Here is a 12,689-nt window from a genome sequence, read left to right as displayed (position 1 = left end):
TTTTGGTTTTTCGAGACAGGGTTTCTCTGTATAGTCCTGGCTGTCCTGGAACTCACTCTGTAGACCAGGCTGGCCTCGAACTCAGAAATCCGCCTGCCCCTGCCTCCTGAGTGCTGGGATTAAAGGCATGCGCCACCACCCTGCTTAACATTTCTCCAGCCCAACAGTCACTTTTACACCCGTTGAGGCTGGAGGACCCTTTCCCAAGGATTCTCTTAGCTGTTGTGCTTACCATCTGGGGCTCTTCACAGGGCTGCTTTGCAGGCTTCCCCTAGAAGTTCTTTAGAAAGGGTGATTTAGGCCTGGAGAGATGGCTCAGCAGTTAAGAGCACTGACTGCTCTTCCAGAGGTCCTGAGTTCAATTCTCAGCAACCACATGGTGGCTCACAGCCATGTGTAATGAGATCTGACGCCCTCTTCTGGTGTGTCTGAAGAGAGCTTCAGTGTACTCATATACATTACATAAATACTATTTAAAAAAAGAAAAGAAAGGGTAATTTTGTTCCCTAGAGGACATCCAAGTCATTTTGGACTGTCACAACCAAGTCTTAGAGAAAAGTGTTACTGGCACCAAGTAGGTGGTGTCCAGAGATGCTGCTTGCATCCTACAGTAGACACAACTGACCCCAAATGCCAAAGTGTATCAGAGCTGAGAAACTATGCTCTAGAATAGGGGTGTCCAACCTTCTGAACTGTGATAGAATGATGTCATCTATGCATGTGTTGGGTGGAACTCATAGCTACCCTGATGCACATGGCCTGCAAAGCAGCCTGTGGGCAAGAGGCTGGCTATCCTACTCCTTCAGCAGTGTTCCCAGTGAAAACACCACAGGAGGTACAACCTCATGTACAGCATTCCTTCTGCAGCCACTCATTCCTGCCACATTCTACACAGTGGAAAACTGAGCCACCAAATACAGTCCTCAGTAGAGGGGAAGGACCTAAGCTCTGCCTCAACAGGACATCTTAATTCTTTATTCAGACTACAGATGTTCTCTAATTTGCTCTCCAACTTTGTTCTATACACCTTTAAGACTGAGAAGATGGTAAGCACTCAGTACCAAATTACTTGGAATTCTGACATGAGCTTCTCCAGGCTGATGATAAGCAGCCAAATACTCTCCCAATGCTCAGCAACAGCATCTGTCCCAGGAAGCCGTGTGTTCACACACTACAGTGTACTCTGTTGCTAAAGCAGGACACTGGGGTGGATAGATGCGTTAGAAGCACTATGACTTAATATTCCAACTTACTGGGTTTTTTGGTTTGGATTTCTTTTGGGCAAAAAAACCCCAAACAAACAAACCTCCAAAATCAATGTTAAGTCAAAGCTGGTATTTCTAATGTATTTCTCTACATAAGAATCTTTTTATTGGGCTGGAGAGATGGCTCAGCAGTTAAGAGCACTAGCTGAGCTGCTATTCTAGATCTAGGTTCTATTCTCAGCAGCCACATGATAGCTCACAATTGTCTATAACGTCAGTTCCAGGGGAACTGACATCTTCACACAGACATACACGCATGCAAAACATCAATGCACATAAAAGAAAATAAATCTTTTTCTTAAAAAAAAAAAACTTTTATCGATCTAGAACTTTCCATTTAGCAAATTTAGTCAAAATATGAGTTCTAATTTGGCACTTCCTAGGAGTGATCCCAAACAAAGCTTTAACGCACCTGTTTCCAGAGGAATAAAACGGCATCACCAGCCCTGCCTGACCTAAAAGCTGTGAAGAGGCTCAAGTAAGTATGCTGAATGTGCTTTAATATTAAAAACAAAAGTGTTGTTTGTGTCTGTGTGGGTGCTTGTGCATGTGAGGGCAATGTCTGTGGAGGGCATTCCATCCTCTGAATCGGAAGTCACAGGCAGTTATAAGCTTCTGTGCATGAGTGCTGGAATAGAGCTTGAATCCTCTGTAAGAAGAGTATGAACTCTCAACAACTGAGCCATCTCTCCAGCCCCAGAAGGTAGTTTTAAATACTCCAATTGAAATGAATATCCAACTATAAAATAAGTCTGTACCTGCAGTTTCCAGCATGGGGCTTTCCATGTAGTAAACGCTCAATATTTTTACATCTTTCTCTCACATTGCAAGGTGAGCATATCTCTGAAGTAATAGTAAAAAGAGAAGATTATTAAAATGCAATCGAGAGTCCTTGAAATCCTCCATGATTTGTCAATCTATGGATACCTGTGGTTTCTACAAGCTAAAAGTATACATGGATTGTTGGGGTCTCTCACCTCCACTAACCACTCCCCCTCCACAGGCGCACAGGCATACCAGAGTTGCTCCCCAGATCTCCCAGAATGCAGCGTCGTCAGACCGCCCACTGTCGCCCAGACCAACCACTGACGTCGTCACCGCCCACTCGTTTGGACCCGCCTTCCAGACACATCTCCGCGCTCATGATCTGACCGCGCGCTATAGAGAGAGACAGAGAGACTCGGAGGAGGGCTAAGGGTCTTCCTTCCTTGTCCGAATAATAAAGTCATGCTCTGATCGGCGCAAACCGCCAGGGCATTTGTTTTTTCCTTGCAGCTCATTCTTATCTTAGGATGTTTAGCCCTTCAGTACGAACCCAGTCCAAGGTGTTTTCTGCCCATGCAGACACACACAAGTGGCGTGGCGCAGAAATACAAAATGGATTCAGCCGGGCGTGGTGGCACACACCTTTAGTCCCAGCACTCAGAAGGCAGAGGCAGGCGGATTTCTGAGTTCGAGGCCAGCCTGGTCTACAGAGTGAGTCCCAGGAGAGGCAGGGCTACACAGAGAAACCCTGTCTAGAAAAACCAAAAAAAAAAAAAAGTGTACACGGATTCAACAACCCTTAGCTGGAACCTGAGAATTACTACAGCTGGAAGTATATTATAACTAATCCTTTAAAGATGGATCTCAGAACCACCTTTCCTCTGCATACTTGGTTCCTACTCCAGTCTGTGAGAGAGCAGAAGCTGTGGTTTATCCTTTATCCTTGGCACCTAGCCATGACCCGATCATAAAACAAAAATAATAAACACATACCAAAACCAGATCACTGCTGACCTCAAGAATAGAGAAGGCTGGGGAGTCAGAAAGACAGGGGTGTCTGCAGACAAACTGCGGCCGACTGGAGAGCAGCCCTTTCTTCCTCCAATCAGTCTGAGCCAACACTTCAGACAGGAAGATTTTAAATACCGTTTCTTCCACTGTATATCAAGGTAACAGTTCTCTGCTGTGTACAGAAGTTCTGCTATCAGTAGGTAAGAGCACCCGACTGCTCTTCCGAAGGTCCAGAGTTCAAATCCCAGCAACCACATGGTGGCTCACGACCATCCCTAACAAGATCTGACTCCCTCTTCTGGAGTGTCTGAAGACAGCTACAGTGTGCTTACATATAATAAATAAATAAATCCTTAAAAAAAAAAAAAGAAGTTCTGCCAGTCAGGAACACAGGTCAACTATTAGGGAAAGCAGTTACATGAGGCCAACTTTAGACCTACATCTTGACTCCTGAGTGACTGTGAAACACAGCTGAGCGCCCCGGCTGGATCAGGCTGGCCCTCTCCACATCTCTTCACTTACATGACATTCTCTCCTGCTGTGCTGAGTAGTCTACTCAGCTCTCAAAATAACTCTCAATACTTTTTTCCTCCATGAAACCATCCTAAATACTATAGTGCACAGACAACCACCACTTCTGGTTTTATGTCCACACTATGTGAATATAGTTCCCTAGTTGGTTTCTTTATTTCGAAGTAGTCTGTTCCACATGCTGGTGAGTCTGGAACACTGTCGGATAGGTATCAACAAATTTTCTTCACTACAGTAAATCTAAAACTTAAACACAAGTGTGTATAAACACACACTACAATGGTTAGTGCTGTTAACTGAACAGGGTCTAGACTCGCCTGGGACAGGCCTCTGGGCGTGAGGGAGTATCTTTATCACACTGAGCGAGCTGGGAAACACCCAGTCGTTCCCAGGCTGGGATCCTGGACAGGGAGCTGAACAGCAGCATGACCTCATCACTCTCTGCTTCCTGACTGTGGACTGGCTGGGACCAGCTGCTTTAGGCTCCTGTTGCCTTGACTCCCCCCACCATAAAGGACTATATTCTTCAGCTGTGAGCCAAGAGAAACTTTTTTCCTGAACATTATTTTTGTCAGGGTACTTCATCAAAGCAATAGGAAAAGAAAGCAAGTCACACACGATGCAAACAGAACACCATGCACAGAAAGTAAAACAAATAAATCATTAAAAAAATACAAACTAATCAGGGAAGGCAGGGTGCTACAAAATCTTGTACATCTCAGTGGACTCAGAATTTACATTAGATGTTCCTAGTTTTTTTGACATAGGATTATCACAAGGTGCCCCACACTGACATCAAACTCACAATCATCCTGCCTCAACCTCTTGACTGCTGGAATTATTGGTCTGTACCACCACTCCTAGCACAACAGAGGAGTCCCAACCACCAAGAGTACTTTTGTACAGCAATGTGCCCAAAATGGATATACATAGAAAAAGAAAACTTAAGAATGAGTCATGATGCAAAATGATGATGGTGATGATGAGTAAAACTGCCCAAAGATAAGCATAGGATATCAGAATAACAGAGCACTTTGAAGAAGTATGAGGACGACAGAGTGGGGCTGTCAGAACCCAAGTTCTATCCCCAGAAACACTCCAGTGCTGGGTGTGGTGGTGTGTACCTGTAACTCCAGGACTGAGTACAGACAGAAGAGGAGAATTTCTGGGACTTGTGTGCCAGCCAGCCAAACTAGAGATCCAGGCTGGTGACACTCTGTATGAGGGAAGATAGACTGCATCCTCTAGCCTCCACACAAACTTGTGAACAGGCACACATATACATAGAAATAAAGATATAAAGCACAGCATTAAATATTAAAGTTACAAATTCTAATACAGAATTAGTTACTACCATGTCAGAACCCTTCAAGCATTACCATGGGTAATTCAGGAAACACCAAAATATGAGTGTAAATAGCAAGCTCTAAGTCAAGAATAAAGCTAATTTTTTGTTACTGATGGAATCCACAGATTACTAAAAATTCACCCTCTGTAATTGTCTAATACTTTAAAGACTAAACTGCTAACAAGAACCTTCCAAATGTTGATAAGAGCAGTGGTGCACACCTGTAATCCCGGCAGAGGCAGAGGTAGAAAGGACTGTCATGATCTGCAGCCAGGCTAGTGTGCATGGCATGCTCCACGCCAGGGAGGGCTTATATATCTGGACTGTGTTAAGCATAAGCTGGGTCATGTCAATGAGTAACACTGTGTTTACATGAAATTCTCTTGCCTTTCTAACATTTTTATTTTACTTGAGATAGGGTCTCACTATATAGCCCTGGCTGGCCTGAACATCATATCTTTAGAACTATGAAAAAAGCTACCTACTGAAAGATTACAATAGGAAAGAAAGGGCAAGAAAACCAGAGATGTTGGGAAAAGCACTACCTTCAGATTTGGACTTAATGCTAACATACTCAATAAGCTTTCCTTTCCAGAAACATTTACAAGTCCTAAGAGGAATCATGACAAAAGGAAAACAGTTATTCACATTCACTGTTTTTTCACAGCACTATACAGCTACCCATGTGGCCAACGCATGATCTGTGCAAGCCGTCCTAACCACAGTAAGCTTGGGACCGCGACAGTGCTCTCTCATGTTCTCCTGAAGATAACGAAGGTCATGCTGAAGGAAGCCCCACGTGTAGCATTCCTCTCTGCTGACAAGTACAGTGTTCAAGTTAGCCTATAGTTTTAAGTCAAGACCTATTATTCTAAATATGTACTGTTGTGTAAATCGTTTTCAATTAAAGGTGACTAATTTCCAATCCTCCCCCAACATAAGGCACCACTTATAAGACAAATCTGGCTGTCACAATGGGACTCTGTCATAAATCTTAAGATTAGGGGACACAACACTGCTGTTAAATATATAACACCCAGTCAGACCCACAACAAAGTATCACCCCCGCTCAGAACAGGCACAGGCCAAGGACCCATGCTACACTACCTCTGGGGATGTAAATATGTAAATGAAGTTTAGGGATACAAAGAAATAACAGATCACAATTTTTAAAAATCTCATGTGTATTGCATGAATGTCTGTCTGTGTGGGGGTGTTGGATCCCCTGGGACTACAATTAGAGACAGTTGTGAGCTGCCATGTGGGTCCTGGGAATTGAACCCAGATTCTCTGGAAAAACAGCCTGTGTTCTGAACCAGGCAACTATTTCCCCAACCCCTCAGATAACACTTTGTTACTTTTTAAACTTTTTGCCCGCCATCAGTATCATTTCACATTAAGTTGCTCATTTCAAAAGAAATCACCCAACCATAAGGCACTCAGAACACTACATAAGGAATCAGAAACCTGAGCAAGCCAGACTGCAGCATCACACAAGGGGATGGCAGAGTTGGGGAGATGGTCCAGTCAGAAAAGTGGTCCAGCAGCAAGTATGAAGACCTGAGTTTGATCCCAGTACCAACATAAACCAAACAACATCAGCAACAAAAAACAGGTAGGAGACTATGTGCCTGGAAAACGGAAGATTCCTGAGGATCTCTGGCCCGCTAGTCTAAGCAATCCATGTGCTCCAGAGCCAGTGAGAGATACTATCAAAAAATAAAGTAGAAAGTGATAGTTGACAATAACTGAAGTTAACCTCTGGTCTTTGCATACATGCAAACATATGCAAGAACACTTATACATACATACACACACACAATCAGGTAATCACAACTATGTCAACACAAGATGTCAACATCAGTATTTCACAATGATTATTAGGAGTTGGATTTTTCTTTCTTTCTTTTTCTACAGATGAGAAAGAACTAAAATCTTCACAAATAGAAATGTTGTATTTATAAATCTAAGTTCAAGGAAGTTAGAGCTAGCAAAAGCCCTAAATGAAGTTTAAGGGGGAAGGGTAAAGAGGGGGTCACCTACTGAAGATACTAAGAATGAAAACATTATTTCTGGGAATTAAATTAGATCTGCTACAGGAATGCGGTAATACAAGATGAACTCAGTACTTGCACAAGCCAGACACCCCAAGCTATGTGTTACAGGAAAGAGCAAAGGCCTGACTATGAGCATGACAATGGTCCAGTGGATCTGAGCAAAGGGCCCAAGATCAAGACCAATTACTCTCACACCCCATTTAACTAAAACGCTTCCCAGAGCCTTCACACATCAAAAGAGGTTTTGTTTTGTTTTCTGACCTCTTGTGGGCACATGCTGACGTCATCCTTCCCAGATCTGAATCACCAGATGGAAATGGTTCTCTGACACAGATTTCCAATACATACCCTGGCATCAAGCTGCCCTAGATTTGACAAGCTACTAGAATGTCACTTGAAAGGGAAGGGGTTGTCTTTAGAAATATAAAGGTAGTTTTGAGATGATGACACTGAACAATATGAAAGAAAAAGCTACAAATACTTCCCAAGCAACTTAGGTCTCTTCCTGCTTTTGTGTGTGTGTGTGTGTGTGTGTGTGTGTGTGTGTGTAGGTCAGAGGTTGACCTTAGTGTAGGTCAGAGGTTGACCTTACATGCCTTCCACCATGTTTTGAGAAAGGCTTTCTCACTGAATCTGGACCTCACTAACTTGGCTAGGCTAGCTGGCCAGCCAGTCCAAAGGCTCCACCCATCCTCCTGTCTCTGCACCCCAGTACTGAGCTCACACATGTGCTGTGTCCGGCTTTCACATGCTGCCCGGATCCAAGTCACAGCCCATGCTTTCATGGCAAGCACTATGGCATCTCCCCAGATCCCTTGCTTTCTTTGGACTTTATAAACAACGCTTAACACTACTAATACTAAACTAAGGAACTTACCACAACAAAGGAGCAACTGCTGCTGTTTTAGGTAAGCTGTGGCCTGCAAGCTTGGAGACACAACCAGTATACACCTGCAGTAGGGCACACACACAACTTCCTTCATGTCACAAGCACAGTGGCAACCCCACTAAGATCTATGAGGAGGAGGTTTTGAGGGAAACAAGGAAATCTGTAATCACATCATTCAGTGTAACAGGAGCAAACATGTTCAGGGTCTACAGTTAGCCAGACAACAGGTCTAGACAGAATAAACATTTGTCCTATTACCTTTCTGTTATGTTGCCATGGGAACCTGTTTTCAGAAACTTACTTTCTGCAACCAGACGATAAAGCAGTGTGTGTAGGCGGTGTGTGTGTGTGTGCACATGTGTGTGTGTGTGTGTGTGTGTGTGTGTGTGTGAGAGAGAGAGAGAGAGAGAACACAAGAGAACCAGAGAGTGTGCATCACATGAAGACAGCCAAAACAGGACAGAGCAGAGCTGTTACAAGGTATCTGTAGACACCTATTGGTCACATCTATTCAAGTTAACATTCCTTGGAGCCTTACAGACAAAAACATCAGTGCCAGGTAACATGATGAGGGAAAGGTAGGAATGGAAAACAGACACAGAGCCAAAGATTGAAATAAATGTGATTTTAAGTGCTCGGATACTCTGAGGAAGATACAAGTGACTTAAAATATGAGCAAGTATTAAGGAAAAGCCTGGAAGTCAAAGATGTTAGAAAACACTCAGCCTGCCAGCAGCTCCTCTTTCTTTTTCAGCTGAATTCAACAGCTTATCTCTTTGATCCCTTCCTTTTGGCAGCAAAACCCTTCAACAACAAAAACAATAACAAAAACAAAAATTTTTTTGAAGTAAGCCCATGTCATTTAGAGAGCTGAAGTGGAGTGCCCTGGATTTCCGAGCTCAACAAAGATTCTGGCTCTGGCACACAGGACTTGTGGATGAGAGCACAGGGCATAGGTCAGTCCCTGCCGTGATTCATCTCTCTTGTGCTATCATAAACCACAAACAGTTTAGTTAGATCTCGATCAGTTAAGGAACAGAGATGAAAAATTAGGGAGCTAGACCCCAGCTCTGTTCTGTCTGCAACCCACCTTGGCTTACTTTTTCAGCACAAAAGTTGGTCTTTACAAAGCCAAATATGGGGGCTGGAGAGATGGCTCAGCGGTTAAGAGCACTGACTGCTCTTCTGAAGGTCCTGAGTTCAATTCCCAGCAACCACTTGGTGGCTCACAACCATCCGTAAATAAATCCGGCACCCTCTTCTGGAGTGTCTGAAGACAGCTACAGTGTACTTACATATAATAAATAAATCTTTATTAAAAAAAAAACAAAAAACAAACAAACAAAAAAGGCATATATGACTATGTAGGATGCCCAGCAGCTGCAAACCCTTCCCCTTCTGACTGCTCCCAGATTCATTCAGCTCTAGCTGATGGTCATACAGCACAGGGTCTTTTGTTAACCCCAGCTCATCCACAGAACTAGGCTAAAAACGCCAGCCTGGAGGCTGGAGTGCAGCACACTGGATCCTATGGTTAGTGTGCACCAGCCTCCGGGGTTCAGTCACTAAAGATGCAGAAGGAGAGAGGAGGAAAAGCAACCCACCTACTCTAGAAAGAGAGGAACTGATAATGCCTTAAATGAAGATCACTGATAAACCAAAGAATCACATTAAGATGCCAGTTAATACTAAAGTGACAGCACCCAGGGAATTCCTCGACATTTGAGTACTAAGCTTTAGGGGTTTAGCACAATTCCCAACATTGTCCAAAGAAGGCAAAGCCAACACAGGCTGAATTAAAGAGAAATCAAAAGAATACTCCTCAATATTCAACGCTGAAAGTGGCAGAACTGAGAGGCCTGGGGTGTAGTGCTGTCATGAGTGGAAAACGGAACTCAACAAAATAAACTATACAGCTAGCTCGGCTAAACTCTCCTCCATCCATACAAACCCTTGCCGGAAGCTGGGGGAGAGATGCTCAGCGGTTATGAGCGCTGGCAAGGGCTTCTGGTGGCTCACAACCATCTGTAACTCCAAGTCCAGAGGATCCAATGTCCCCTTCTGGCCTCCAGAGGCACCAAGCACTCTGTCGTGTATTGATACACATTCAAACAAAACACTCATACAAACAACAATAAATAAATCTAAACACACACCCACACACCCTCTTGCCAGTCATATTTGGTGGGCACTTTTTGTCTATTGTTTTTCTTGCAGAGTGAGGCAAGGCTGGCCTCAAACTTACATGCTTCTTATTACGTAAGACTGGTAACATCCAGCTAATTAGTCTACTTTTAGTCACAAGACAGTAAGTGGAAGATAGTCAACTAAAAGCAGCTTAGTGGCCCACTACTATGATCCTAGCATGAGAGCCTCAGACAAGTGGATCAAGAGTTCAAGACCAGCAGGCTCTGTCCTGAAGGACAGGAGGAAGAAAGGCAGGGAGGGAAGGAAGAGAGACCGGCTATTATTACAACTAAGAGTAGAGGCCAGCCTTCTCAGTCGTCAAGAGTGAAAAGCCATACCTAATCATGGAGTTTTATTTTTACCCTGGCTCATTAAAACTAATGATAATGGCTATTAATACTTTTTAAAAAAAAATCTTCATTTATTTTTGTTATATTTACTAGAATAATCTTGTCCTATATAGCATGCTAAATCAGATTTAGTTAGAAGAAATTACCATGTTTAGCTACATGTTTGTTACATGTCTACATGCTGATCATAAACTAAGCATGGCCATGTCTACAAAACAGCAAGCAACCCATAAAATGAAGCCATTAAATCCATTCATTCTTCTACAAGCCCAATGATAAAATGAGCTGTCTCATCTGTACTCTTAGCTCAAGAATCTAGCCACAGTTTGGTGGTATGTAATACATACTAACGAATAAATAGCTGTGAATGATCTAGAAGTAATTCTTAATTCTCAAGCCCAAGGCATGGTGCCCCAGAGGAAAGGCACTGACGTTCCTGTTTGTATTTCCTTAAATTCACCACAAAGATTTTCCCCTATGCCCCAAACCACACAATCAATGCTTTGCAACAATGTGGTCTTTAACGATTTTGCTTCGTTTCCCTTTTCAGGCAGTAAATAAAGTTCCTTAAAACTTAGAGAACTTAGTTTAGTTCCCTTTACACTTTTAAAAAGAAAGATAATTGTAAAAACATAACAAATCTCAAATTTCTAGACTATCATTCATCTTTGAGTCACAGTTGGTAATAATAGTTTGCTTCTTATTTTTGTTACTGTCGCTCACTGCATACTACAAATTAATCTTAAACTTAAAAGAAAAAAATAAAGTTTCACATCAAAGTATATCATGTCCCACTCAGAGATTCCTCTTTTGAAGAGACCTCAGGTCCCTCCTGACTTATTCCACTGTCACCAGTAGGCCAGCCTCCTCTCTTCTCAAGAGCTCAGTCTTAAATCCCTCAATTATATCCATTCAAATGGACTTCATTATTCCCCAAAATCAAACTATCTCAGAGGATGAAGGTGAAGAAAGGGAACACAGGCCTCAAAGTGGATTAAAAAATAAATTCAAGAAGCCAGGTATAGTATTGCATGTCTTTAATCCCAGCAGAGCAAAGTCCAGCTGCTCTGAGTTGGAGGCCAGCCTGGTCTACAATGTGAATTCTAGGACAGCTCATCTCAAAAAACAACAAACAAACAAAACAAAAGGTATTTTTCAATCATACCTAAAAAGCTAATTGAAAAACACAATTTCAAATAACTTGACAGAGGTTAACACTTGTAAATCTAACTGGAGGTGACATTTGCTCGGTCACGCACAATTTCAGCTATCTTTTCTTCATCAATAGGCTACATCATAAATCTCTAAGGTAGAAGCTCCGCCTCTCTGGAAAGTCAGGCAAGGAACTGAACAGTGGTAGTCTCCGAAAGACTGGCATGCAGGGCCGAGAGCAGAAACAGGCTTTTTGCTGCATACCTTTTGGGCCCTTATTTCAAGCAACCTGCTTTGTGTGGTGCACTGCTGCTGGGGCTGGAATGCAGGGCCTCCCACAGGTAAGGCCAGGGCTGTCCCACTGCGTTCCATCACTGGGCCAGCACTACCTATGTTTAAGAAGCTGTTTGGTAGAAGTCTATCTAATTGTGAGGTTGTGCTCAATTATATTACACAGAAAACAGCAGCACTAGAGGAAGTGAGTTGGTTTCACTATGGCACTTCACTGGGAAGCTGGCTCTTCTGCCAGGGCAGTAGTGTCCACAGGAAATCTTGCAAATTCACCATCCCAGAAGCCCTGAGTTCTGTTGCTTCACTCCCTGAGCATTCAAATGGAAACAAGCATCTGGTACTGTACCAATTAGGAATGAAGAATGGAGGTACTTAAAGAGCTGGTAAGTATTAGAGAAACAATGAATGCAACAAACCAATCACAAATACATGAGAGATGTTATTGACATTTCCTTAAAGTGTAAACTGCCATTCTGTAGATTCCTGAGAAAGATGTCCAGGTTGGTACCACCTGCAACATAGCTTAAGCAGCTTGAACTAGCAAATGCAATGTGATCTGATGCTGGACATAATTGCACAATCTCAATTACCCGGAAGATTCTACCAAACAGGAAATTCACGATGTGACTTTAAGTAACACAGGACTCATACTTAAAGGTTAGCACATCCAGAAGCCTGAAATTTGTTCCAAAACAAAACAAAAACCATTTCCCAGACTCCTTCGGAAACCATGAATGCATGTAAGTCACTAAAACACAGGAAGGGCTCATCTGCTGAATCTGACACTGTCAGATAGGGAGCCCTAAAATGCTACTCAGCCGCAATAAAAGATACTGTGTGAAT

The 12,689-nt window shown here is 42.9% G+C and overlaps 1 protein-coding gene across 3 annotated transcripts in view; it reads right to left on the bottom strand.

Annotated features, from left to right (window-relative positions):
• Nucleotides 1–12,689, bottom strand: part of Mapk14 (mitogen-activated protein kinase 14) — a 54,013-nt gene that overhangs the window by 39,618 nt on the left and 1,706 nt on the right. Inside the window, exon 1 of one of the 3 annotated variants that reach the window (XM_029532839.1) lies at nt 2,024–2,045. The exons of the other annotated variants lie outside the window; for them this stretch is intronic. The gene's annotated coding sequence lies outside the window, so the exon portion shown is untranslated. Of the gene's footprint in view, nt 1–2,023; nt 2,046–12,689 lie in introns of those variants that run through there. 3 annotated transcript variants of the gene reach the window in all.

This window comes from Mus pahari, chromosome 21, assembly GCF_900095145.1.
Source record: "Mus pahari chromosome 21, PAHARI_EIJ_v1.1, whole genome shotgun sequence".
NCBI classification, from domain to species: Eukaryota; Metazoa; Chordata; class Mammalia; order Rodentia; family Muridae; genus Mus; species Mus pahari.
The sequence above is the reverse complement of the archived record's forward strand: the minus strand, read 5'-3'. Positions and strand labels throughout refer to the sequence as shown.